This window comes from Lutra lutra, chromosome 4 (assembly GCF_902655055.1).
Source record: "Lutra lutra chromosome 4, mLutLut1.2, whole genome shotgun sequence".
Taxonomy (NCBI): Eukaryota; Metazoa; Chordata; class Mammalia; order Carnivora; family Mustelidae; genus Lutra; species Lutra lutra.
In genome coordinates, this window is record NC_062281.1 from 100,314,652 (window position 1) to 100,340,716 (window position 26,065).

Sequence of the window (26,065 nt, forward strand, 5' to 3'; positions counted from 1 at the left end):
GTACATGGTATCGCAAGGGGAAAATAACAGCAAAAAAATGTAGATGGAGCACCTGGGTGGCTCAGATGGTTAAACGTCTGCCTTCGGCTCAGGTGATGATTTCCAGGTTCTGGGATCCAGCCCCATGCCAGGCTCCCAGCTCAGCAGGGAGTCTGCTTCTCCCTCTCCTCTGCCTTTCCCCCTGCTTGTGCTCTCTCTGTCTCTCTCTCTCTCTCTCAAATGAATAAATAAAATCTTTTTTAAAAAACTGTAGATGAATTTGCCTTATCAAATATCAGGATGGGGCACCTGGGTGGCTCAGTGGGTTAAGCCGCTGCCTTCGGCTCAGGTCATGATCTCGGGGTCCTGGGATCGAGCCCCGCATCGGGCTCTCTGCTCAGCAGGGAGCCTGCTTCCTCCTCTCTCTCTGCCTGCCTCTCTGCCTGCTTGTGATCTCTCTGTCAAATAAATAAATAAAATCTTTAAAAAAAAAAAATCAGGATAGATGTTGAGCAAGTGCCTGACTGGCTCAGTTGGAAGAGCATGTGACTCTTGATCTCAGGGTTCTGAGTGCAAGCCCCATGTTGGGTGCAGAGAGTACTAAGCAAATATGAATAAATAAACTTTAAAAAAAGATAGGTGCTAAAGCTATAGTGATTAAAAAGTGTAGTATTGCCACAGGAAAAGCTAAATAGACTTTTGGTACATATCAGTGTCTTAGTTGGACATTTGATTTATGACCCAGGTAGAACTTCAGATCGTTGGACAAAGGACAGACTTTTCAATAAATGGATCTGAGATCATTAAATAATCACACCGGGGAAAAAATGAAACTAGATCCTTTTTCTTTTTCTTTTTCTTTTTTTTTAAGATTTTATTTATTTATTTAACAGAGAGAGACACAGCGGATGAGGGAACACAAGCAGGGGGAGTGGGAGAGGGAGAGGAAGGCATCCTGCTGAGCAGGGAGCCCAATATGGGGCTCGATCCCAGGACCCTGGGATAATGACCTGAGCAGAAGGCAGATGCTTAACAACTGAGCCACCCAGACCCTCCAAAACTAGATCCTTTTTCACACCACATACAAAAAATCAGTTCAAAACCTAAAAATGAAAATTAAAACCATAAAGCTTTTAGAAGAGAATAGTGAACACTATCTCTCTCATTTTTTAATAGAAAAGGATATCTTAAAACAGAAAAAGATCATTCATCATAAAAAAGAAAAGAATGATAATATGTAGACATCAAAATAAAATTTCATTCACAAAAGATACCAGTAAAAGATATTTACAACATACATAATCAACAAAGTATCCCATATTTGCAAAGATTTCCTGCAAATCAATGGGATAAAGGCAAACAACTTAAAGAAAAATGGGTATAAAATTATAAGGTATACTTCAGAAGGAAAAAAAATAGCCAAATAGCACATGAGACATTGTTTAATCTCATTATGTATTGGGGATGTGGAATATTAAAGCCATAATGAAATACCACTACACATATCAGATGGATAAAAATTACAAAACCTGAAAATCCTGAGTGTTGATAAGAAAATGGAGCAATGAGGGGCACCTGGGTGCCTCAGTGGATTAAAGCCTCTGCCTTCCGCTCAGGTCATGATCTCGGGGTCCTGGGATTGAGCCCTGCATCGGCCTCTCTGCTCAGCAGGGAGTCTGCTTCCTCGCTCTCTCTCTGCCTGCCTCTCTACCTATTTGTGATCTCTGTCTGTCAAATAAATAAAATCTTTAAAAAAAAAATATGGAGCAATGAGATGTCTCATCAAAACTAATGGGGATGGGAATTAGTGTAACCACTTTGGAAAACAACATGGGATTAACCTACTAAAGCTGAAAATGTATATGTATCACAATGCAACAATCCCAGTTTTAGGTATACTCCTTAGAGACAGGCATGCTTATGCATTGGGCATGTGCACCGAAATGTAGACAGCAAACTTAGTATAATTGCCAAAAACTGGAAACAACCTAAACATAATTTTGAGCCAAAAATCCAAATTACAAGAGTGCATCCTATATTATTTCTTCATATAAAGCTTAAAAACAAAGAAATATTTATGTAGAGATACAGACACAAAACTTTAAAGAAAAGCAAGGCAATTATTCCTATAAAAGCCAAGAGTGGTGACCTCTACCTAGGAAGAGGACAATTGTGACTAACACAGAACACACAGGGAACTTCTGGAGTTACCACGGTATTCTGTTTCTTAGACCTGGAGAGTGGTTACATGGGTTTTGCTTTACAACCAAGACGTAGATTTCTATTTTTTTTTACACTTTTCTATATGTTATATTTTACAAGAGAAAGATTAAAACTGACAACTCTGTCAAGATGATCCAGAGGTGCAGCACGACTCCAAAAAAGAATCTTATGAAACATGACAAGTTGATTCTAAAATCATAAAGAGCAGAGGGCCAAGAAAAACCAAGATGATTTTTATAAAAAAATAATTAAGTCAAGGGGTTCATATTTACCGATCATAAGACTTATAATAATACTCTAATTATTAAGAGACTGGGGAAGAGACATAGGGATAAACAACAAGGACAGAATACAAAGGGGCACCTGGGTGGCTCTATCGGTTGAACGCCCAAGTCTTGATTTTGGCTCTGGTCATGATCTCAGGGTCATGAGATGGAACCCCACACTGGGCTCCACACTCAGCCCAGAGTCTGCTTGAGATACTCTCTCTCCCTCTCCCTCTGCCCTTACCCCTGCTCACACATTCACTCTCTCTCTAAATAAATAGGTAAAATATTTTAAATAAATAAAGTGAATAAAATTTAAAAAATTTTTTTAAGATTTTATTTATTTATTTGACAGAGAGAAATCACAAGCAGGCAGAGAGGCAGGCAGAGAGAGAGGAGGAAGCAGGCTCCCCGCTGAGCAGAAAGCCCGATGCGGAGCTCGAACCCAGGACCTGGGATCATGACCTGAGCCGAAGGCAGCGGCCCAACCCACTGAGCCACCCAGACGCCCCTAAAATTTAAAAATTTTAAGGAAAAGAACAGCATAGACAGTCCAGATATCAAGTCATGCCCACAGGGAATCAAGTCATGCCCACAGGGGAACTTGACGGAGGTCCCATCACAAGTCAACAAATATACCAGAATGTAAGAAATAAAGTCAAAGGGACCCCCAACTCACATTATAATGAAAATAAAACCCTAATAGAATAAAGACCTCGGGGTAGAGAAGGTAGACAGAAACTACTCTTTGCCCACCAAATCTACTCTCCCATTCTTCCAGAATAATTCTTCCAGAATAATCACATTGTATCTGGGCATGTTCTCCAGCCTCGCCTGGAGATGGACCTGGTAAATGGGTTGTAAGCAGAAATGCTGACTGCCCCTTGCAGCTCTAGAACTTGACATTAGGTAGGCCTCCTCCATGTTTTCCTTTTCTTTCCTGTGGGTTGGAATTTGAATATGGCAACAATCCAGCTGTGGGTGTACAACATGGCAATATGCCCAAGGGGATGGCAAACTCATGGGATGGCATGACCTTGGCTCCCAAATGTGTAGGTACAGCAAAGCCACCTCAGCAATCGGGACTACTCATCTTGGGACTGTTTTGTGAGAGAATAAATGTCCCTAATCTTTTTTTTTTTTTAAAGATTTTATTTATTTATTTGAGAGAGAGATAGTGAGAGAGAGCATGATCGAGGAGAAGGTCAGAGAGAGAAGCGGACTCCCCGCGGAGCCGGGAGCCCGATGCAGGACTTGATCCCGAAACTCCAGGATCACGACCTGAGCCGAAGTCAGTCATCCAACCAACTGAGCCACCCAGGCGTCCCCCTAATCTTTTTTTTAAAAAGATTTTATTTATTCATTTATTTGTCAGTGAGAGAGAGAGTACACACAAGCAGGCAGAGTGGGAAGCAGAGGAAACGAGAGAAGCAGGCTCCTCGCCGAGCAAGGAGCCCGATGCGGGACTCGATTCAAGGACCCTGGAATCATGACCTGAGCCAAAGGCAGTGGCTTAACCAACTGAGCCCCCCAGGCGTCCCTAAATGTCCCTATTCTTTAACACACACCATTCTGGGGTCATAGCATCTCTGTCTTCATGGACACAGAAATATTTTGTAACCATGACTCAAAGAGCACCAATTAGATGGAAAAATGTTAATAAATCCGCCTACATTATAAAATGAAAAATATCTATACCATAAAACACCATAAATAATGTAAAAATAGAAGCTATAAATGAGGGCGCCTGGGTGGCTCAGTGGGTTAAGCCTCTGTCTTCAGCTCAGGTCATGATCTCAGGGTCCTGGAATCGAGTCCCGCATTGGGCTGTCTGCTCAGCAGGGAGCCTGCTTCCTCCTCTCTCTCTCTCTCTGCCTGCCTTTCTGCCTACTTGTGATCTCTCTCTGTCAAATAAATAAATAAAATCTTTTTAAAATTTTTTTTAAAAAGGGAGCTATAAATGAAAGCAGGGATTTATAATGCCTACCCAGGTTATATAAAAAATGCCTCAGGTCAGTGGAGAAAAGATAACCTAATAGAAACATAAAGGAAATAAACAGGGAATCACAGAAGAAACCAAAAGGCCAGGGAAACATTGTAAAATATTTTCAACTTCAGTAGTAATCAGATAAATGTAAATTTAAACTACCCCCCTAAAAATACCATTAACATCCCAAAATTGAAAAATTCAAAATAAATATTAAAGTCTAACAATACCAAATGTTGGCCATGAGCAACAGGAAATCTTGTACCCTGTTTTTGTTGCAGCTTAAATTATAGAACCACTTTGAAGAATAACTTGGAAAGATCTAGTAAAGTTGAGGGTGCATCTTACTATGATAGAGTAATTCCACTCTCAGGTATACATCCCAGAGAAACTCTTGTGCGTTGATATACAAGAGTATTAACTGCAGCATTATTTATAATAGTTGAAAACTGGAATCGACCTGAAAGTCCACCAGCAAGAAAACAGATAGAGGTAGCAGCACCAAAAATAAATCTCAAAACTTAATGGCAAATGAAAAAAGCAATCTGCCAGCAGGTATGTCTGGTATGTCCAAAATACAGTTTAAACTATGCAAAAAATACTATGTAGTAAATATGTAGTAAAAGCATGTGAATGATAAACACCAAATATGAATTTCTTGAGAATGTTGTGGCCTCTGTGGACAGAAGGTAGGGAATGAGTGTGTGTGTGTGTGTGTGTGTGTGTGCACACGCTTTAGATTGGTTTTTTTTTGTTTTTGTTTTTCTGTTTTTATAACATGAAGTTTATTTACAGTAGATGGCAGAAAGTGTTTCTTTATAAAGAATAACATGGAAAAAAAGAAGAATGTGAGCTTATAAATGCAAGTGGAATGATAGAATTAGAAAATCACCATTGGGCAAGGATGAAGCTTTAGATTGTTTTTATACCGGCAGAAATCAACTTCTGCGTGTGGGTCTTCAGGAAGAAAAGCAAAACTCCAGGGGTGCCTGGGTGGCTCATGGTTTAAAGCCTCTGCCTTCGGCTCAGGTCATGATCCCGGAGTCCTGGGATTGAGACCTGTGTCAGGCTCTCTGCTCAGTGGGGAGCCTGCTTCCCCCTCTCTCTCTGCCTGCCTCTCTGCCTACTTATGATCTCTCTCTGTCAAATAAATAATAAAATCTTTACTAAAAAAAAAAAAAAGAAGCAAAACTCCACGAAGGACACTTTGTATATTCCTAGAGGCTTTGAAACTGTCCTATTTACAATTCTGCTTGAATTTAGTCCCCTTCCCTCCATCATGGTTTTTTTTTCAAGTTGTCCTCAAACATACAGCAACAGTCTTTAAATTTCAGCAAGTGTCAGCGTTGCTCAGAGGGCTTGTTGATACACAGACTGTTGGGCTGGATCCCCGAGTTTCGGATTCTGTAAGTGTGGGGTAACACTGGAGAATCTGCACTTCTAACGAGTTCCCAGGTGACGCTGGCATGACAGCCCAGGACCACCCTTTGAGAACCACACTCTTGAGACCTACAGGGAAGTCTATTACAGGAAGCCCATGTGTTTCTGTGATTGTGGGGAATTAGACTAAGCAGTGAGAGAATATGGGGCACTCTCTACCTTCACCTTGGGCTGCAGCCAGCATGGAAGCTCATAATTCTAGGGGCAAAGAGAAGGGCCAACATTGCAGCAGGTGGGGGCCAGGTGTCAGGGAAGCGAGTTTGATAGGAACTCCCTTTTCCCTAAACACGTGCCTGAACAGGTCTCTATGGTCTAACTGTCTAGGGAAATAACTTCCCAACACAGCACGCCCTCTTCCTTTTCCCTCCCCTGTCCTCAGCAGAAATGCCAGGTTTACACCCCATGGTTGCAGGAGGAGGAGGAGGAGGCTGAAAATGCTGACTCCATTGTGTACCCAACCAACCAACCAACCTTCTTTGGGCTTCCGGAGCCTCTGAGCTAGCCTGTTAGTCCCATTGTCTTGTTTTCAGTGGGCTGGGCCGCTCCCCAGGCTTGCTCCTTTATCCTCTACAGGTCTGGCAGTGGCGGGGAGCCTGCTGTCACTGTGGATGAGACACTTGTGATGGCTGAATGGGCCCTTGGGAACCTCAGGGTTTGATTATTCTCAGTCATCAGCAGGAGCAGTCATGCGTTTCTGGGCCCTGGAGCTTCACCCTGCTCACCAGCTTTCCAGGCCTGGAACAGACCCCACTCTTTGGCTGACTAAAAGCCCGGAGAACTTGGAACTTGTGTGCGTGCCTGCATGGGTGTGTGTGTGTGTGTGTGTGTGTGTGTGTGTGTGTGTGCGCGCGCGCGCGCGTGCACGTTCAACAGGGAGGTGAAAGCTAGAGCACAGAGGAAAGCTGGAGGCTTGGGCTGATCATTATCTCCAGGCCCTAAAGGGTACCCTGGCATTCTGCCAAAAGCCAGACTCTCACTCTGTATAATGAAGTTCTCGTTGATTATCCTGTTGACGTCCCAAGAGTTGGGGGCCCAGGGAGGTCCGTCTGCTGCCAAGCCCTCCTTGTTCCACTCCCCTGTAGAAACGAGGGTGCCCCCTCCATGAGGGTGCCCCCCATCGCCTCACTTCCCCAGCATAACGGCACATCCACAAGGGACCCTGGTCCTGGGGTTGAAGTGAAGTGACAGCAACCGTTTATTAATTGGACTAATGAGAGGCCTCGGCAGGGAGACAAAGAGAAGAGCAAGAAAGAAGGGGGTGCAGACAGGAACCTCACACAGCCCGGGAGTTCAGACTGGAACAGGCAGCTCATTCCCTGAGCTTTCAGGGGCTGGGCAGGAAGGGATTTGGAATTGGTTTTGCAAAGCTCCCGTGTTTTACAGGAAATGTGCTAATTTTTCATCAGCTAATCGTAATGGCTCCCGTTTCCTGAATACCTGTGTTCAGGGACTTTGCTGTTCTGTGTGCATGATCCAAGTTCATCTTTACTAGAGCCATTGGAGAAGGGACTCCTTCTATTCGTTTGGCCCATGACAAATTGAACCCCAAAGAGGTTTGCCCAAAGTCATACGTGTAATAAATAACAGAGCCCAAACTCTGAACCACTGTCATTGTGGGAAGCGAAAGCTAACGAGGACACACACACACACAGAGCACTTACTGATCATTTCTCTTTTCAGGCAGATGGCATTAAGCCCTCTGTGGGCAGCAGCACCTCCAACCCTATTGGTATAAGGCAGGTAGGTTTATTTTTGTGGATAAAGAAACCTAGGCTCAGAGAGGTGAAGTCATTTGCCTTCAGCCACACAGCCAGGAAGAGTCAGAGCAGGGATTTGCTATCCATCTACCAGAAATTCCGACCTTATTTCCCTGCCTCCCTTCATCTCTCTTTGCCCAGAGCATGGCATCCTGCATAAGAGAAGGTGAGCTGCAGGGAGGGTGGGAAGGTTTATTTGGCTATACAGGAGGTTCTAGATGCATGGAGGGGATCAGGATCACCATGAGATTTAGCCCATGGAACCGAAACCCTTAGCAAGTGCGAGTGGTCAGGACTAGGGTCTGGAGGCTTGTAATGCATGACGGGCAAGGTTTCCTCGGGGCAACCTAACACCGCCTGGCTCCCCTCTCCAGGCAGAGGCTTGAAGGAGTTATTAATAGCATGACGATCTCCTCAACATTTTAGGACTTAAATATTTTTTCTGTCAATGAGGCCAACAGGGTAAGCTGCACCGGCAGCTGCGTCCTTCCTGTTTGTCCTTGTGAAGCAGTTCCAGCTGACCAGCCACTGGGAACCTGCTGCTTAAGCAGCTGGTAATGAACTACAAACAGCACGGGATGAGGAGGGCCTGCCAGGCAGGGGTCAGTGCCCTCCTGGGACTGCGGGCCTGCCTTGCCAAGAGAAGCCAAGGACCAAGAACACAGGAGCACAACTGATGTGTGCACATCTAGCCAGCCTCTGCTCTGGACTTCTGGTTTTTATTGTCTTTTTGCTGAATAAATAAATAAATACTTGTAGGCAAGTTCAAATCACACAGAAGAATATAAAGTAAAAACTGAAACCTCCCTCCCAGACGGTCCCAGTTAGCCTTGGCTATCCCTGGTGGGTCTATCTTTTCATGCCTTTTTCTGCTAAATCTCGGTATAAAGATGAGCTTACATTTAAAAAAAATTTTTTTTATTACAAAGTGGGATGGCTATACTGATCTTCAATGTAATAATTAGCTCTCCAAAATGTTGTAGCAATTTACATGCCATCGACAATGGACAAAAAAGCCCATTTCCTCCCATCCGAGCCAACAGAGACTTGTTGTGGAATAAAACAAGATGCCACTGTGTAGATTGCAAAACTTGTAAAAATGCCTCTCCTACGCTTTCCCTTTCCCTGTGCTTTCCCCTGCTTTCTATTAACTTTGTGACCTCTGACCCATGTATATTACACAGAATCCAGAGGTTTGTCAGTAGATGAGAAAGCAAGGGGAGGGGCACCTGGGTGTCTCAGTCGGTTCTGCCTTCGGCTCAGGTCATGATCCCGGGGTCCTGGGATGGAGCCCTGCATGGCATCAGGCTCCCTGCTCAGCTGGGAAGCCTGCTCCTTCTTCTGCCCCTCCCTTGCTCCTGCTCTCTCTCTCTCAAATAAATAAATAAAATCTTAAAAAAAAAAAAAAAAGCAAGAGGAGGGATATCTTATGGGTCGCCAACTGGGATACACAGAGATAAAACATTACTCTGTAAAGGGTGATGTGAACACATCATATATATGTATAAGCTCATTAGCCAGCAAAACATAGCGCTTAAGACTCCCTGCTAGGTTTGGGCTCTCCTTTGATCGTCAGATAATCATGTGGTTAGAAAAAGCAAGCCATACTTCCCCATTTTAGGGATGATGAAAAGGAATTGACAGCGGCACCTGGGTGGCTCAGTGGGTTGGGTCTCTGCCTTCCGCTCAGGTCGTGATCTCGGGGCCCTGGGATGAAGCCCATATCGGGCTCTCTGCTCTGCGGGGAGCCTGCTTCCCCCACTCTCTCTGCCTGCCTCTCTGCCTACTTGTGATCTCTCTCTGTGTCAAATAAATAAAATCTTAAAAAAAAAAAAGAAAAGAAAAGGAGTTAACAAATTTGGGTGATTGCCTAAGGTCACAGCACTAGTCTATGTTCTCTCCCTTATACGACACCCACAACTTTTATGCGTGTGTAAAATAAAGGTGTGTGTGTGTGTGTATAGATATAAATGCTAAATGCACAATGCATAATTTCTGAACACATATTTAGGTCACACCCCATTTTATACCTACAGATATATACTAGGTATAATCTCTGTATGTATAATACAGTGTACATAAAATATCATAGATGGTGCAAGAGACACTAAGAACCCCACCTAAATGTCACTGGCAGGTCCTGATAAAAGTGTACTAGGGATTAAAAAGGGTTGGGCCATGAACAGTAAATGAGGTCTCTCTCTTTTTTTTTAAAGGTTTTATTTATTTGGCAGAAAGAGGTCACAAGTAGGCAGAGAGGCAAGCAGAGAGGCAGGCAGAGAGGGTGGGGGGAAGCAGGCTCCCTGCTGAGCAGAGAGCCTGATGCGGGGCTCAATCCCAGGACCCTGAGATCATCACCTGAGCTGAAGGCAGAGGCTTAACCCATTGAGCCACCCAGGAGCCCCCTAAATGAGGTCTCTTAAAGTCATTGTTCTGGAACCATGTATAGCAGGTTAAGTGCACGGGAATTTGGAGTCAGATATACCTGAGTTTAAGTCGTATTTGAACCACATTCTAGATGCGTGACTTTGGACAACTGAGCTAAGTTCTCTGGGCCTCATTTTTTTCACCTTTCAAAAAGAGATACTATTCTCTATCTCGTAAGATGTTTGAGTGGGTGAAATGAGATAATGGGTGCAAAACACCCATGAAACATGTTAGGTCTCAATTAGTGTTAGTTACTACTAATTTGTATTATATGTTTGCCTATATTCCTTTTTTTTTAAAGATTCATTTAATTGAGAGTCAGAGACAGAGGGAGAGAGCTTATGGGGAAAGGAGAGAATCTCCAAGTCAATGCCCTGCTGGGCATGGAACCCGATGTGGGGCTTGATCCTGAGCCAGAATCAAGAGTCCACTGCTTAACTGACCAAGCCATCCAGGCACCCTTATTCTTACTTGTTTAGATTCAACATAGTTGAGCTGTACATAAAATTGAACCTGTGACCAAGAAGTGGCATTAAGGCAAGACAAAAGCAATGGTTCTCGGCCCCGGCTGCCCACTAGAAACCTCTGGTGAGCTCAAAACACAATGCTGATGTCCAGGCCTTGGAAATCAGAGTCTCTGAGGGTGTTAAGAATCACTGATTAAATGGAGGCTGCCAGGGGCATGAAGTTTTTGCGGGCTGCTAACAACAGTGAATGAGGTTATGTGCAAATCAAGTTTTTAACTGATGGGGTCCTCCAGAGCTCTGACACCTGAGAGCAGAGCATGGTGGTTTGGTGACTCCTTTTCACTTTCCCAGTAGCCCTGTTTTATTTACATCTGGAGGTCTGTGTAGCCCTAGGGAATGCGACTCCTTTCCTGACCCCTAAGGTCAAGCAGCAGACCCTGAGAGCTAAGGTAATCATTGCATTTTATCCACAGCCATTGGGGGTGGTTTAAAGGGTGACCAAAGCTGTCGCAGTCAGGGTGATCCGCAGACAAAGACAAAGACACTGTCTTTCCTGGTAAGCATGAATGAGAAAGCAGGTAGCCTGGGGGAGCTGGGTTTAGCCCTCTTGGGACCCCCAAAGGGAGTCAGCTTTAGTAAGAAGAGAGCAGAGAGGAAGGAAAGGCATTGTTTTTGCTGCTAGATCCAGCCTCACCTAAAACTAGCACCCCCTGGACTTCCTACCCTCATGAGCAGATAAATTCCTTAAGCAACTCAATTTTTCTATTTTTCTACCAACAGGGTACTCTTGATGTGGGTAGCAATAACCATGGGCAAGTTTCCTTCTATTTCACAGGAAAACAGTAAGTCTTTTGCTAGGGCCTCTTCCTTCCTTCCTTCCTTCCTTCCCTTCTAGAACCAAGAGCCCGAGCAGAAGCAAATAAACAACAAACAGAGCAATAACTCCTCAGCTTGTAGCAAAAGTCTTGGGTTCTCCTTGTTAACTTGTTGAGGTGAGTTAAAGCAGCATCTCTGTCCCAGCTCTCCCCCTGTTACTCTGCTCACCCACTTCCTGTGGCACCCCCGCTCACGCACAGGCCTCTTGAAGCTGCCTCCGTGCTCACCACCCACTGCACCCCCATCTCATTTCAAACTACTTGCTCTTCTCCAAATCTCATCTGCTGTCATGTTTCTTCTTCTTTTTTTTTTTTTTTAAGCTTTTATTGATTAATTTGACAGAGAACACAAGCAGGGGGAGCAGCAAAGGGAGAGGGAGAAGCTGGCTCCCTGATGAGCAGAGAGTCCAATGCTGGCCTAGATCCCAGGATCCCCAGATCAGGACCTGAGCCCAAGGCAGACCCCCAACCGACTGAGCCACCCGGGTGCTCCTCATGTTTCATTTTCCCTTGCCTTTTGTACCTGCAGCTCCCTTTGCCGGCCATACTCCTTCCCCCTTCTCACTCCAAGGTCCAGCTTCAATGCCACTCCCCCCATTTTCCACCCAGACAGGGCAGGGGCCCTTCCTCAGGCCTTTCATGGTACCTCGTACACAGTACACACCCTCCTTATAGCACTTATCACATGCTGGGCTCACTGTGTCCCTGTGCTGCCCCTGTGCCTGTCTCCTGCACCAGATCACAGGTGCTTCTAGAGCAGAAACCCTTTCTTTTTCTTTTTTTTCCCTTCTAAAGATTTTAATTTATTTATTTGACAGAGAGAGACAGTGAGAGAGGGAACACAAGCAGGGGGAGTGGCAGAGGGAGAAGCAGGCTTCCCGCTGACCTGGGAGACCAATGTGGGCTCGATCCCAGGACCCTGGAATCGTGACTTGAGCAGAAGGCAGCTGCTTAAAGGCTGAGCCATCCAGGCGCCCCTATTCTTATCTTTTTCACTTCAGGATCCCGAGCGAGGCGATAGAAAGCGATGGTTAAGTACACTAGTTCCAGAGGAAGGCTGCCTAGATTAAAATCCTCGCTCTCCCCTTATTACCTCTATTACCTCGGTGAAGATATCTAACGTCTCCCGACCTCAGTTTCCTTCACTGTAAAATGAGGATTAAACATAACTTCCACATCATCGAGGGCTGTCAGGGTTAAAGAAGATACTGCCTCTAAAGTCCGCCGGCAGAGTGCTTTGCCCAAGTTAGCTGAACAGAGATGATCATAACTGACAGCAAAGACAATTAGCACCCATCCCAGTGCCTTGCACCTTCCAAGGACTAAGTACATGTTGTTAAAACTGAACAATAACCAGATTTCTTAACCCAGAGACCTCTAACTTGATCCCAGAGTGGCAGAAGGCTATTTTCTGGTTACTGCTGAGTCCTGAAAACTTTGACTGCAAGGGAAGAGGACCGTGAGGAAAGCTTCAAGAGAGCTTACAACTCTCTAGGCCACCTCGGGGCAACTCCTTAAAGCAGCCTTTTTTTGTTCTCTATGCAAGCATTTTGAGCATTTTTTCCGAATCCATTAATTTCTGGGCTCAAACAGCCCGGATTTTTTTGTCCACGTGAATAATTAAATAGTCAAGAGCACAACAGGAGCTCTTTGTCTATGTACCTTTTTCCACACAATAGAATTATTTTGAGGGGCGCCTGGGTGGCTCAGTGGTTTAAAGCCTCTGCCTTCAGCTCAGGTCGTGGTCTTGGGGTCCTGGGATCAAGCCCCGCATCGGGCTCTCTGCTCAGCAGGGAGCCTGCTTCCTCCTCTCTCTCTGCCTGCCTTTCTGCCTACTTGTATTTCTGTGTCAAATAAAATCTTAAAAAAAAAAGAATTATTTTGAGAACCATCCTATTGTTGTGTATATGTACATTTCATTCCTTTTTATTGCTGAGCAATATTCCATGATAGGGAGATACCTCCTGTTTATCCATTCATCACTGTTAGACATTCGAACCATTGCCAGTGTTGATCAAACTCTGAATGTTTGTGCCCAAGTCCGTGAAGACATCTAACCCAGTCCGATTTGAATAACAGTTAAAACATCAAGAGCAGGCACCTGGGTGGCTCAGTGGGTTAAAGCCTCGCCTTCAGCTCAGGTCATGATCCCAGGGTCCTGGGATGGAGCCCCACATTGGGCTCTCTGCTCAGCAGGGAGCCTGCTTCTACCTCTCTCTCTCTCTCTCTCTGCCTGCCTCTCTGCCTACTTGTAATTTCTGCCTGTCAAATATATAAATAAAATCTTAAAAAAAAAAAAAAAAAAAACACAACACCACCAAGAGCAACAGCTATGAGTGACCAAGGAGGGGAGGTGGATAGAATGACAGCAGTAACATGTGAGTTCTTTCTTTTTAGTATGTGTTGGTAACGTGGGTCTAAAATCTTAAATATCAAATTATCCAAATATTTACAAATAGGAATCACTGGGTTAACTGAAAACTTAGACTTCCCAGTGCAAAGCCCTACCTGGTATAGACCCAACTCAAATATCCCTCCGCGCAGGAATCCAGCAAGAATCACTAGCTATCTTGAACACATTTTGCAAGAAACTGAAACACTGACAACTCCTGGGCGCCTGGGTGGCTCAATCATTAAACATGTATGTGCCTTGGGCTCAGGTCTTGATCCCAGGGTCCTGGGACAGAGCCCTGCATCAGGCTCCCTGCTTAGCGAGGAGTCTGCTTCTCCCTCTCCCTCTCCCCCTGCTGTGTTGCCTCTCTTGCAGTGTGTCTCTCTATCAAATAACAAATAAAATCTTTTTTAAAAAATTAATGTAAACAAAAAAGAACTCCCTGAGCACAGAAACTTGTCTCTGCCATGTTCTAGCACCCAGAGTCTGGACACACACACACATACATACACACACACACTTTTTTTTTTTAAAGCAGCTTTTCCCATTTTTGGAAAGTTCTAATGATTACAAAGTCTTTCTTTATGTGTAGCAGATACTGATCACCCTCTTTCTTCTAATTAAGAGTTCTAGAGCCATATTTTTCACATGAAATTAATACGTGAAAATACAGACCCATGCTCCTTAACCATTTCCGCTAAGGCACAGTTTAACTTGGGACCATACTGATGTGTCATTCTTCTGAAAGGTAGCATGCACAGCAGCTAGGCATAAGGGTGGGGAAGTCTGCCAGACTGTGGTCAAATCCTAATTACAGCTGTATGATTTGGGGCAAATGCTTAATCTTATAAGGCCCTTGTTTCCCCATTTGTGAAATGAGGATAGTAATAGCTATCACACAGGACTGTTGAAAGAACGAACAAGAAAATGTTTACTAAAGGCTCTTGCTCAGTGTTACTATCATTGAATATCTGCCAGTTTTTTAAGGATCATGCTAAAGAATGGTACACCAAACCATAGACTGAGCTCCAGGTGTGGCCACCCAGGGAAGAGTTCTTTAATTTTTTGTTTTTGTTGGTTTGTTTGTTTTTAGCAGTTATACTTAAAATAAAAAAGACCACTCTGCCACCCCACCTGTTTTCATAGGATTTTCCATCAACCCATTATCCAAAAGCTCATACCTATTCAATCTAGTCCTAGGCCTAATTGGAGGATTCAATAATGTTCTTGGTTTGGGGTTGGTTTGGGGTAATTATTCCAAAATAACAAGATCATTTTGAATCCTGACTCTGTTCTCTAATTCATTAAATACTGCTCCCAGATTTCTAGATGTAGAAATTTAATAAAAATGCTTTCTTAAGGGGGCACCTGGGTGGCTCAGTCAGTTAAGCATCTGCCTTTGGCTCAGGTTGTGATCTTGAGGGTCCTGGGATCGAGCCTCTGCATTGGGCTCCCTGCTCAGCAGGGACTCTGCTTGTCCCTCTGCTCCTCCCCCACCTCACCCCCACCACCCCACCCCCACTGCTAGTGCATGCTCTTTCTCTCCCTGTCTCTATCAAATAAATAAATAAGATCTTTTCAAAAAATGCATTCTTAAGTCCCTAATAAAAACACCATGCAGGACAGGATCAAAGGCCCTGAATCAGTTCTTGCTGACATGGGCGATTTAACCCATGTAACCCAGCAAACTGTATTAGAATCTTGTCACATTTTTCATGATTTCCATAATGACATCAATAGACTCTGTAACAGTGTCTTGCTAAAATCCAGATGGGGAATGTAACTATTACATCTCCCTAATTTACATATCTGATAATGTTATCATAAAATAAAATATAGATAATTTGACATGAAATATTCTTGAAAATGCAAACTCATTCCAGGTGTCAACAAAACAACTATTTAATACACTCTTCTGGGACTTTTCTTTTCTTGTGAACAAACTCTTACTTCCTGGTATGAGGTTCTGGAATCTGCCCTTCTCCTATTTATGAAATTTATGGTGTTTTCCAGCCTCTTGACACCCTTTTTCACCACAACTTCTCGAGAATATTTAAAATTAAAATCTGTATAACTTTATGCTCAAAGATAGAAAATTGCTGGTGGATCCATGATACCATCCACAAATCATTTTTCTACTATGGAACGTAACTCTCTGGGCCCAGAGATTTGGCAGGGAGGTGGGGGGATTTCTTTGTTTGTTTGTTTGTTTGTTTGTTTGTTTAAAGTAGGCTCTATGCCCAACCTGGGGCTTAAACGCACTACCCCAAGATCAAGACTGGCATGCTCTACCAACTGAGCCAGCCCAGGACCCCTTGGGAGGCATTTTTAAAAAGCTTATTTATCATCTTATTCTAATTCCAATTTCTTCTTAGCATTGTTCTTTGCCTTTAATCTTGCTATGCTTTTCACTTGCTATGCTAATCCCTTTTAACTTTGAAGTGGCCAGAGTTTTGACCTCACTGATTTGTTAGCTTATAAAAGAAAAATGGAAAACAAACAAATAAAAATCAGTCCTGGCCCATGTTCCTTCTTGTCATATCTCTCCATTAATTTTAAACTTGAGGACTTAAAATTTATTCATCAGGTATTTGATGTATAACTTTTTGAAACTTTTGAATTATAGGAATTTAAATAAATAATAGCATGTTAATATCTAGTGATATTTCAAAATATATTAACCATGAATGACTATAGGCAACTTAATTACTCTCTCTGTCTCTTGTTTCTGCATCCATAAAAATGGAATAAAAACCTTCATGCAGGGGCGACTGGGTGGCTCAGTGGGTTAAAGCCTCTGCCTTCGGCTCGGGTCATGATCCCAGGGTCCTGGGATTGAGCCCTGCATCGGGCTCTCTGCTCAGCGGGGAGCCTGCTTCCCCCTCTCTCTCTGCCTACTTGTGATCTCTGTCTGTCAAATAAATAAAATCTTAAAAAAAAAAAAAAAACCTTCATGCACTGTTGGTAGAAATGTTAATTAGTTCATCCATTATGGAAAACAGTATAAATGTTCTTCAAAAAATTAAGAGTAAGAATACCATACAATCCAGGAATCCCACTTCTGGGTACTTACCTGAAGAAAACAAAAACACTAATGCAAAAAGATAGATGTACCCCTGTGCTTATTGCAGAATTACTTACAATAGCCAAGATGTGAAAGCAATCCAAGTGTTCATCAATAGATGAATAAATAAAGAAGATGTGATATACAAAAGTAGACACCTAGATCAATATCACAGAATAAAAAGCCCAGAAATAAACCTGATTGTATGGTCAATTAATTTACAACAAAGGAGGCAAGAATACCCAATGGGAAAAAGTCTCTTCAACAAATGGTGTTGGGAAAACTGATCAGCTACATGCAGAAGAATGAAACTGGACTACTTGCTTATACTATATCCAAAAATAAACTCAAAATGGATTGAAGACTTAAATGGATTGAGACCTGAAACCATAAAATTCCTAGAAGAAAAAATAAATAAATAAAATATATAAAAATAAAATTCCTAGAAGAAAACACAGGCAGTAATCTCTTTGACATCAGTCACAGAAACATTTTTCTAGATATGCCTCCTTTGGCAAGGGAAACAAAAGCAAAAACAAACTATTGGGACTACATCAAAATAAAAAGCTTTTGCACAGCAAAGGAAACCATCAACAAAACAAAAAGGCAACCTACCAAATGGGAGAATATATTTGCAAATGATATATCAGATAAGGGGTGAATATACAAAATAATAAAGAAGATATACAACTCAACACCAAAAAATCATCATCATCATCATCATCATCATCATCCAACTAAAAATGGGCAGAAGACCTGAACAGACATTTCTCCAAAGAAGACATCCAGATGGCCAACAGACACATGAAAAGATGCTCCACATCACTCATCATCAGAGAAATGAAAATCAAAACCACAGTGAGAGGGGTGCCTGGGTGGCTCAGTGGGTTGAGCCTCTATCTTCTGCTTAGATCATAATCTCAGGGTGCTGGGATTGAGCCCCACATCTGGCTCTCTGCTCAGCAGGGAGCCTGCTTCCCCCCTCTCTCTCTGCCTGCCTGTCTGCCTACTTGTGATCTCTGTCTGTCAAATAAATGAATAAAATCTTTAAAAAAAAAAGTGAGATATCATCTCCCACCTGTCAGAATGGTTAAAATAAGAAACACAAGAAATAAGAATTGTTGGCAAAGATGCAGAGAGAAAGGAACCCTCATGCACTGTTGGTGGGAATGCAAGCTGGTATAGCCACTATGGAAAATAGTATGGAGATTCCCCCCAGAATTGAAAATAGAATTACCATATGATGCAATAATACCACTACTGGGTATTTACCCAAAGAAAATGAAAATACTAATTAGAAAAGATATATGCACCCCTATGTTTACTGCAGCATTATTTACAATAGCCAAGACATGGAAGCAGGCCAAATATCCATCCAAAGATGAATGGATAAAGAAGACATATGGGGGGGGTAGAGATATACAGATATACACTGATATATAGACAGCCATAAAAAAGAACAAAATCTTGCCATTTGCCTCAAAATGGATGAATCTAGAGGGTATTACGTGAAGTGAAATAAGTCAGTCAGAGAAAAACAAATACCATATAATTTCACTTATATGTAGAATCTAAAAAACAAAAAAATGAAAAAACAAAACAGAAACAGAGTCATAAATACAGAGAAGAAATTAATGATTGTGAAAGGGGTGTGGGGGCTGCCCCTGGGTGGTTGGTTAAGCATCTGCCTTCAGCTCAGTTGTGATCTCACAGTCCTGCGACCAAGCCCCGCATTGGGCTCCTTGCTTGGTGGGGAACCTGCTTCTCCCTCTCCCTCTACCTGTTACTCTGCCTGCTTGTGCTCTCTCTTTCTCTTTCTCTGTCAAATAAATAAATAACATTTCTTTAAAAAAAAGAAGAAGAAAGAAAGAATGGGGAGTGGGATGGGGTGGCAGACTAAATAGGTGAAGGGTATTAAAGGGCATGAACTTTCAATTATATAATAAATCAGAGAGATGAAAAGTACAGCATAGGGAATACAGTCAGTAATACTGTCATAGCATCGTATGGTGACAGATGTTGACACTTATCATGGAGAGCATTTTGTAATGTGCACAAACGTCAAGTCACCATGTTGTAACCTGAAACTAATATATTGTATATCAACTACACTTCAGTTAAAAATTAAAAGGAATCACAGTACCAACTTCATAAGGTTACTGTGAGGATTAAAGAAATTTGTGAATGTGAAGTTCTCACAATAGTATAGATACCCAGCATATATTATATGTTGTTTTATTAATTGCAGGCCCAAGGTACCTGTGTGTTCAGACTTTACTGAAGACATGAGGACAGGAAGGGATTTACATCACAGAAACACAAAACAAACTGAATATGATCATCATTTCTTCCCCAAAGCCTCCTTGCTTATTTAATTTTCAGGCTCCCCTTTTCTTTGACCTCTGGGAAACTGAGTTCCCCCTCACCTTATTAAACAAAACAATGGACCTCTTCACCCCCTTCTCAACCCCAGCTTTTCTCTTCAGACTGTGCTCAGCTAACCTGCAAGCATTTTCCCCAGAGTCAACCCCTCAGTGCCACTTAGAAATCTTTTTCTTTCTCCTTCTTCCATAGTCCCTGGGAGGATCAGGGACCAAGAGAGAGATTTCTTTCCATATCAAAGTGTATTTCATCACCTCCCTTAGCAGGAAGAAGCAGCAACGATCAATTCTTATCTTAAATAGCAATTTTAATTACTGAAACTTAGAAATAAACATTTCAAACACATATTTTAAACACATTTAAAAATACACAGTTTATGGGGCGCCTGGGTGGCTCAGTGGGTTAAAGCCTCTGCCTGCAGCTCAGGTCATGATCCCAGGGTCCTGGGATGGAGCCCCACATCGGGCTCTCTGCTCCCCAGGGAGCCTGCTTCCTCCTCTCTCTGCCTGCCTCTCTGCCTACTTGTGATCTCTGTCTGTCAAATAAATAAATAAAATATATATATATTTTTTAAGATTTTATTTATTTATTTGATAGACAGAGATTACAAGTAGTCAGAGAGGCAGGCAAAGAGAGAGGAGGAAGCAGGTTCTCCGATGTGGGGCTCTATCCCAGGACCCTGAGACCATGACCTGAGCCGAAGGCAGAGGCTTTAACCCACTGAGCCACCCAGGCGCCCAATAAAAATATTTTAAAAAAATACACAGTTTTAACATATTTAAATATGCTTTTATTATCTTCCTTAATATTTAATTTCATCAGGGTGTTGCCCCAGTTTTGATGTTTTATGACTGAGGTCTGTGAAAAGTAAGATTTGAATGCTAAGCAGGGCTTCATAATTCTAAGAAAGAAATCAGGAAGGATGTCGTTGGGTTATTCAGGCACAAATATAGCACTGATTCTGCCCAGCAGGGAAAGGAAGTAAAGTAAAACTTGAAGGGAGCTGCTTTCTCAACCTCGGGGAACACCCGACAACGTCATTTCCTCCTCTGCTCTCTGAGTTACTGACTGCTACTGTTTCTCCTCCCAAGCAAGGATCCGGCCAGATCTGCAGAAGCTTCAGGGGTGAGGGGAGTGGAGGGGGTTGGTGCACCTGGCTGGCTCAGTCAATAGAGCACGTGACTCTTGATCTCAGGGTTGTGAGATCAAGCGCCACACTGGGGGTAGAGACTACCTTAAAACATAACTTTAAAAATAAAGACAGACAGGGGCGCCTGGGTGGCTCAGTGGGTTAAGCCGCTGCCTTCGGCTCGGGTCATGATCTCAGAGTCCTGGGATCGAGCCCCGCATCGGGCTCTCTGCTCAGCGGGGAGCCTGCTTCCTCCTCTCTCTCTCTGCCTGCCTCTCTGCCTGCTTGTGATCTCTCTCTGTCAAATAAATAAATAAATAAATAATCTTTAAAAAAAAAAATAAAGACAGACAGTTGGGGGCTCAAGTGCTTAAAGAAAAATTAAAAGAGAAGACTATATTCATACCCCAAGCCACAAAGCATGTCATACCAGTTATGCCTGATTATGCAACCAAGTGTCCCAAGACTTCATTAGCCCAAGACTACAGAATCAGGTCACTTTTCTTCCATCAACACATTTCAGTGACCTCAAGTTGTCTTCTCTGGAATATGAAAAGTTGATTCTCAGTATAAGCCTCATTGGATTCCCCCTTTCCTTTCCTTTTTTTTTTTTTTTTTTTTTTTTTTCAGCGGGAGGAAAGAAAGCCAACATGATGCTGGCATTTACAGGATTTCTCCCCAAGTACATTTGCCACCCCTGGTACTTCTCCACAGCTCTGAGGCCACCTATGCCATCTGGGGACTGGCTCCTCCCCAGTACCATTGCTGCTCTCCCCCAGCTGTGTCTCCCCAACTTGGACACAGGCTCCATCCTTCCCATCCCAAAGCTAGGACCAGCAAGTGGATGTTGAAAAAAGCCTGCCAGATGCCTTGAAGATGGCAAAAGGAAGGACACTGAAATGGGGAGTATATATCACTGCTCCTTGAATTTGTTAGTCCATACCCTCCCTATGGGACCCTCTACTGGAGCTCAATGGGCCACATGTAATCACACAGTTCCCCGTGCTTACAAGGGCCCCATACTTAATGTTCTGGCGCTGCCATCCTGAAATTCTTAATTTTTGAACAAGAAGCTCTCCATTTTCACTTTGCATTCTGCCCAGCAAATTATGTAGCTACTCACACCCTCTTTTTTTATTGAGATACAATCAACATATAATATTATATTAGTTTCAGGTGTACAACATAATGATTTGATATTTATATGTATTGCAAAATGATCATTACAGTAAGTCCAATTAACATCTGTCACCATACTTTGTCACAAACACACCCTCCATTAAATACCATTCTTCTCTGGGACACCTGGGTAGCTCAGTCATTAAGCATTTGCTTTCCGCTCAGGTCATGATCCCAGGGTCCTGGGATGGAGCCCCGCATCGGTCTCCCTGCTGGGCAGGAAGCCTCTTCTCCCTCTCCCACTCCCCCTGCTTGTGTTCCCTCTCTTGCTATCTCTCTCTCTGTCAAATAAATAAACAAAATATTTAAAAATAAATAAATAAATATCTTCTTAAACTCTGGCCTGCCTGTGTCTGCATCCAAAGTACCTATGATTATGCCCCTTCTTGGAGTTCTGTTTCAATTCCAGGCACAAAATTGCTCCAGAGATGCAACTCTCCATACAATGAACACAATCAAGTAGGTTAGTTATGACAGTTGAAACTGTCTTCCAAGTATCATAATCACAAGGCAGTGTAAAGGTGCTTTGATTATTTTTTACATTTTAAAAAAGATTTTACTTATTTATTTGACAGAAACACAGCGAGAGAGGGAACACAAGCAGGGGGAGTGGGAGACAGAGAAGTAGGCTACCGGCTGAGCAGGGAGACCAATGCAGGACTCCATCCCAGGGGACCATGACCTGAGCTGAAAGCAGACACTTAAGGACTGAGTCCCCCAGGTGCCCCGGTGCTTTGATTAAAAAAAAAAAAAGCGAGGGGGGGGGGCACAAAAAAAAAGAAAAAGAAAAAAAAATTGAAGTGTAGTTGACATATAATATTATATCAATTTCATGTGTGCGACGTAGTAATTCATCATTTACATACATTAGGAACTGATCATCACATTAAATCAAGCTACCATCTGTCATCATACAAAGTTATTACATATTATTAACTGTATTCACTGTGCTGTATATCGTATTTCCAGGTCTCATTTATTTTATAACTATAAGTAAGGGTGCTTTTATTTTATTTTATTTTTTTTCAAAGATTTAATTTATTTGTTTTGGAGACAGAGAGCATAGGCAGGGGGAGGGGCAGTGGGAGAGAATCCCAAGCCCCGATGTGGGGCTCAATCTCGTTACCCAGAGATCATGACCTGAGCAAAACCCATGACTCAGACACTTAACCAACTGAGTTACCCAGGTACCCCAAAGATGCTTTGATTTGATTTTTTTTTTTTAGATTTTATTTATTTATTTATTTATTTATTTATTTGACAGAGAGAGAGAGACAGCGAGAGGGACTAGAGAGGGTGAAGCAGACTCCCTGCAGAGCAGAGAGCCTGATGCAGGACTCAATCCCAGGACCCTGGGATCATGACCTGAGCCGAAGGCAGACGCTTAACAACTGAGCCACCCAAGCACCCCAACTTCGATTTTAATACAAGTATACAACAGGCATATATCTGTGGCTATATACATAAAATTATCTAAATGTGGTTATCTAAAGATCCAGATATTTGGTCCCATGTGGACCAAAGGGCAAGCAAACAACCAAATTTTTATCTAAAAATATCTGTTTTGGTTAAGGGGCTTGGCATCACATAGATAGCCTTATTCTGTACATGAAGATGGTTTGGGGAGAGGCTAGAGTATTTCATCATGACACCAGAACATTCTGAAAAATTGAACCACAGCTCTTATCTCCTCCCCACCTGCCCTTCCTTCTCCACCCCCTACTCTTCCTCTCCCCAGTCTCCCATCCACTCTTCCCTTCCCTTCCTCGACTCCATCTGAGTCTTTTTAGGGCAGTTTAAGTAATTTTTCAGACCTGACTCTAAAGGTATCTCCCCAGCAGGAGTCCTACACTCTACAGAAGTCCCGGGGTGGGGGGGTGACGGGGTGACAGCCGGCCAGAGGCCGGCCTCCGACAGAACCAAGAAGGGGCAAAAGCAAGAACCAGGAGGAAATGGGTCACTGCCCCGAGGTTGGCAGGAGCAACTGCTGTGCCTGAGCTTTGATTCTAGGAACAAATCTTTGCTCTCTCCATCAGTGACCCACATGAACCATAATTCCCAACAGCAATAAAGTGGGGCAATAAAGAAGGGCTGACTCCACAACTGTGGGGTAAGAGTTCCCTGGCAAGGGAATAAAGATGGAAAGACATAGTGCTTTTCTGGAAACAAAGGAAACCAAGGGATTCAGAAAATGAGATTTTAAAAAAGGTCTGGGCTTTGACTAACAGCCCCTAGATGCCTCCACAGCAAAAAATTCCATCTTGTTTCATATCCTTCTGATTCTAAACACCCCTTCTTTTCAAGGTGAGGTAGGGGTGAGGAAGAGTGGGGAAAAGCAGCTGCAGAACCAAATCAAGCTGGGAGCTTGGAATCATGGGAGCCACTGGAGAGCTTGGCAGAACCCCACTGTTTGTTGGATGGATCCTGGAAACACCCACTGAATTGGCTACTTCTTCCTTCCCTGCAAACAATATCGTAAGGAGATTCTTCTAGCCTGAAGTGATGACTTTGTGACCTCTTGGCCTTAGTCACGTCCTCTCTCCCACCCCAGCCCCAGAGACTCTTCCCTTTTCCTTGGCACTTCCAGAGTCCCGGAGTGTCATTTATCGGTAGGCAGCAGAGGGCGATCTGGCCCTAGAGAATGACCGGGTCAACGCTTGCCATGTGCCTGGATTGCTAATGACTCGCAGCTCCATCAACATAAAGCTAACTCTTGACAAAGGAACATTGTCACCAAGCATTTTCCTTTTCATTCTTGAGAGCTCCACTGCCTTAGCTAACTCCGTGCTCCTCCCTCCTGCCTTCTTTCTCGCTCTCTTTCCTCTCCCAACCTCTTGGAAGCAGCAGGAAATGAACAAGGTCCACGGTGGAGAAAAACAAATCCCAGGACCTTGCTGAGGGCAGCCACAGGGAAACAACCAAGTGTCATCAGCAGCCCCAGGAGCTGTAGGCAGCCCTGTGTGCGTGTGTGTGTGTGTGTGTGTGTGTGTGTGTGTGCGTGTGTGTGTGTGTGTGTGTCTACTTATACATAAAAATGACCTTGAGCGATTATTAAAACACAGTTTCCTGGGCTTCACCCAGGAGTTCTGATTTAGTAGGTCTGGAGAAGGGCCCAAAAATTTGCATTCTTAACACTCCCAAGATAGTTTAAAGCTGTCAGGGGTGGCTACGTTTTCAATAGCACTGTTGTACACCAAATGCAGTGAATACTGTTTGGTTTGCTTGGATAAAATCCTGTTAAAATAAATTCCCCCTAGGTTTAAGCGGCTGAATCCCCGGGTCCTGCACTGGAGCCCCACACTGGGCTCCCTGCTCAGCAGAGAGCCTGCTTTTCCCTCTTCCTCTGCCTGCTGCTCTCCCCTGCTTGTACTCTCTCTCTCTGTCAAATAAATAAAATCTTAAAAAAAAAAGATGAATTCTGCTTAGAAGTCCAGATCCTTCTAAGTCTGGGCCAGAAGATCTCATAGATCAGCCTACTGTTGTTCCTTCCCTAGACAAGAGCAGAGAATGTATCAACCAGCACATTGTTTGGAGGGGGCTGAGTTCAGATAATAAGCTGGTTCTCCATTGACTGTTTCTTTCATCCCAACTGGCAGGAGAAACGTAGAAGGCCCTCCTTCACCCCTGGTCAGGAGATGGAGAACCCGGCTGTGTCTAACAGCTTGTGTCCAAAGATCTCTGTCCCCTTGTCAGCATCCTCCAGACTCCAGAGCTTCTAGATCACAGGGCCCCATGGGATGAGCTGGTTGTCCTCAAGAGAGGTGGGCACCCGAAGGCATGTCCGGTCATTGAAAGAGAACCACTTAACTTCTGTGTGTGCACCAGAACATGACAAGACAGAGAAAAGTATCAATGAACACTTCCTGTCCTCTACTCATCCCCATTTATGACATAGGCCCAAATCAATGAGGTGCTTTTACTGTTCTTTTCCCCCTCTTAGTTTGTCCAAATGGGGGATGGGTGAGCCTGGTGGAAGGTATTAAGGAGGGCACATATTGCGTGGAGCACTGGGTGTGGTGCATAAACAATGAATCTTGGAACACTGAAAAACTAAAATAAAATTTTTTTTAAATGGGCAGAGGATCTGAATTTTTCCAAGGAAAACATACAAATGGTGATCAGGTCAAGGAAAATATGCTCAACATCATTGATCATAATAGAATTGCAAATGAAAACCACAATGAGGGGCACCTGGGTGGCTCAGGGGGTTAAGCCTCTGCCTTTGGCTCAGGTCATGATCCCAGGGTCCTGGGATTGAGTCCTGAATCGGGATCTCTGCTCAGTGGGGAGCCTGCTTCCCCCTCTCTCTCTGCCTGCCTCTCTGCCTACTTGTGATCTCTGTCTGTCAAATAAATAAATAAAATCTTAAAAAAAAAAAACCCACAATGAGATCTTTGCTCCTGCTAGAATAGCTATTACCAAAAAGACAAGACACAAGTGTTGGTAAAAGTGTAGAGAAAAAGGAACACTTGTGCACTGTTGGTGGAAATGTAAATTG

The 26,065-nt window shown here is 43.4% G+C and overlaps 1 long non-coding RNA gene across 4 annotated transcripts; it reads left to right on the top strand.

Moving 5' to 3' along the window:
* The first annotated feature begins 3,247 nt into the window (after nt 1–3,247).
* Nucleotides 3,248–25,299, top strand: LOC125098252 (uncharacterized). 4 transcript variants are annotated; one of them, XR_007126773.1, is made up of 5 exons: nt 3,248–3,377; nt 7,576–7,635; nt 11,382–11,538; nt 23,872–24,042; nt 25,164–25,277. It is a non-coding gene; the product is annotated as an uncharacterized LOC125098252 (long non-coding RNA). The 4 variants fall into 4 exon arrangements; XR_007126774.1 differs by lacking the exon at nt 7,576–7,635 and adding an exon at nt 10,898–10,995 and having other exon boundaries at nt 11,327–11,538; XR_007126776.1 differs by lacking the exon at nt 7,576–7,635 and adding an exon at nt 10,901–10,995 and having other exon boundaries at nt 3,250–3,377; nt 11,327–11,538.
* Nucleotides 25,300–26,065: the final 766 nt, after the last annotated feature.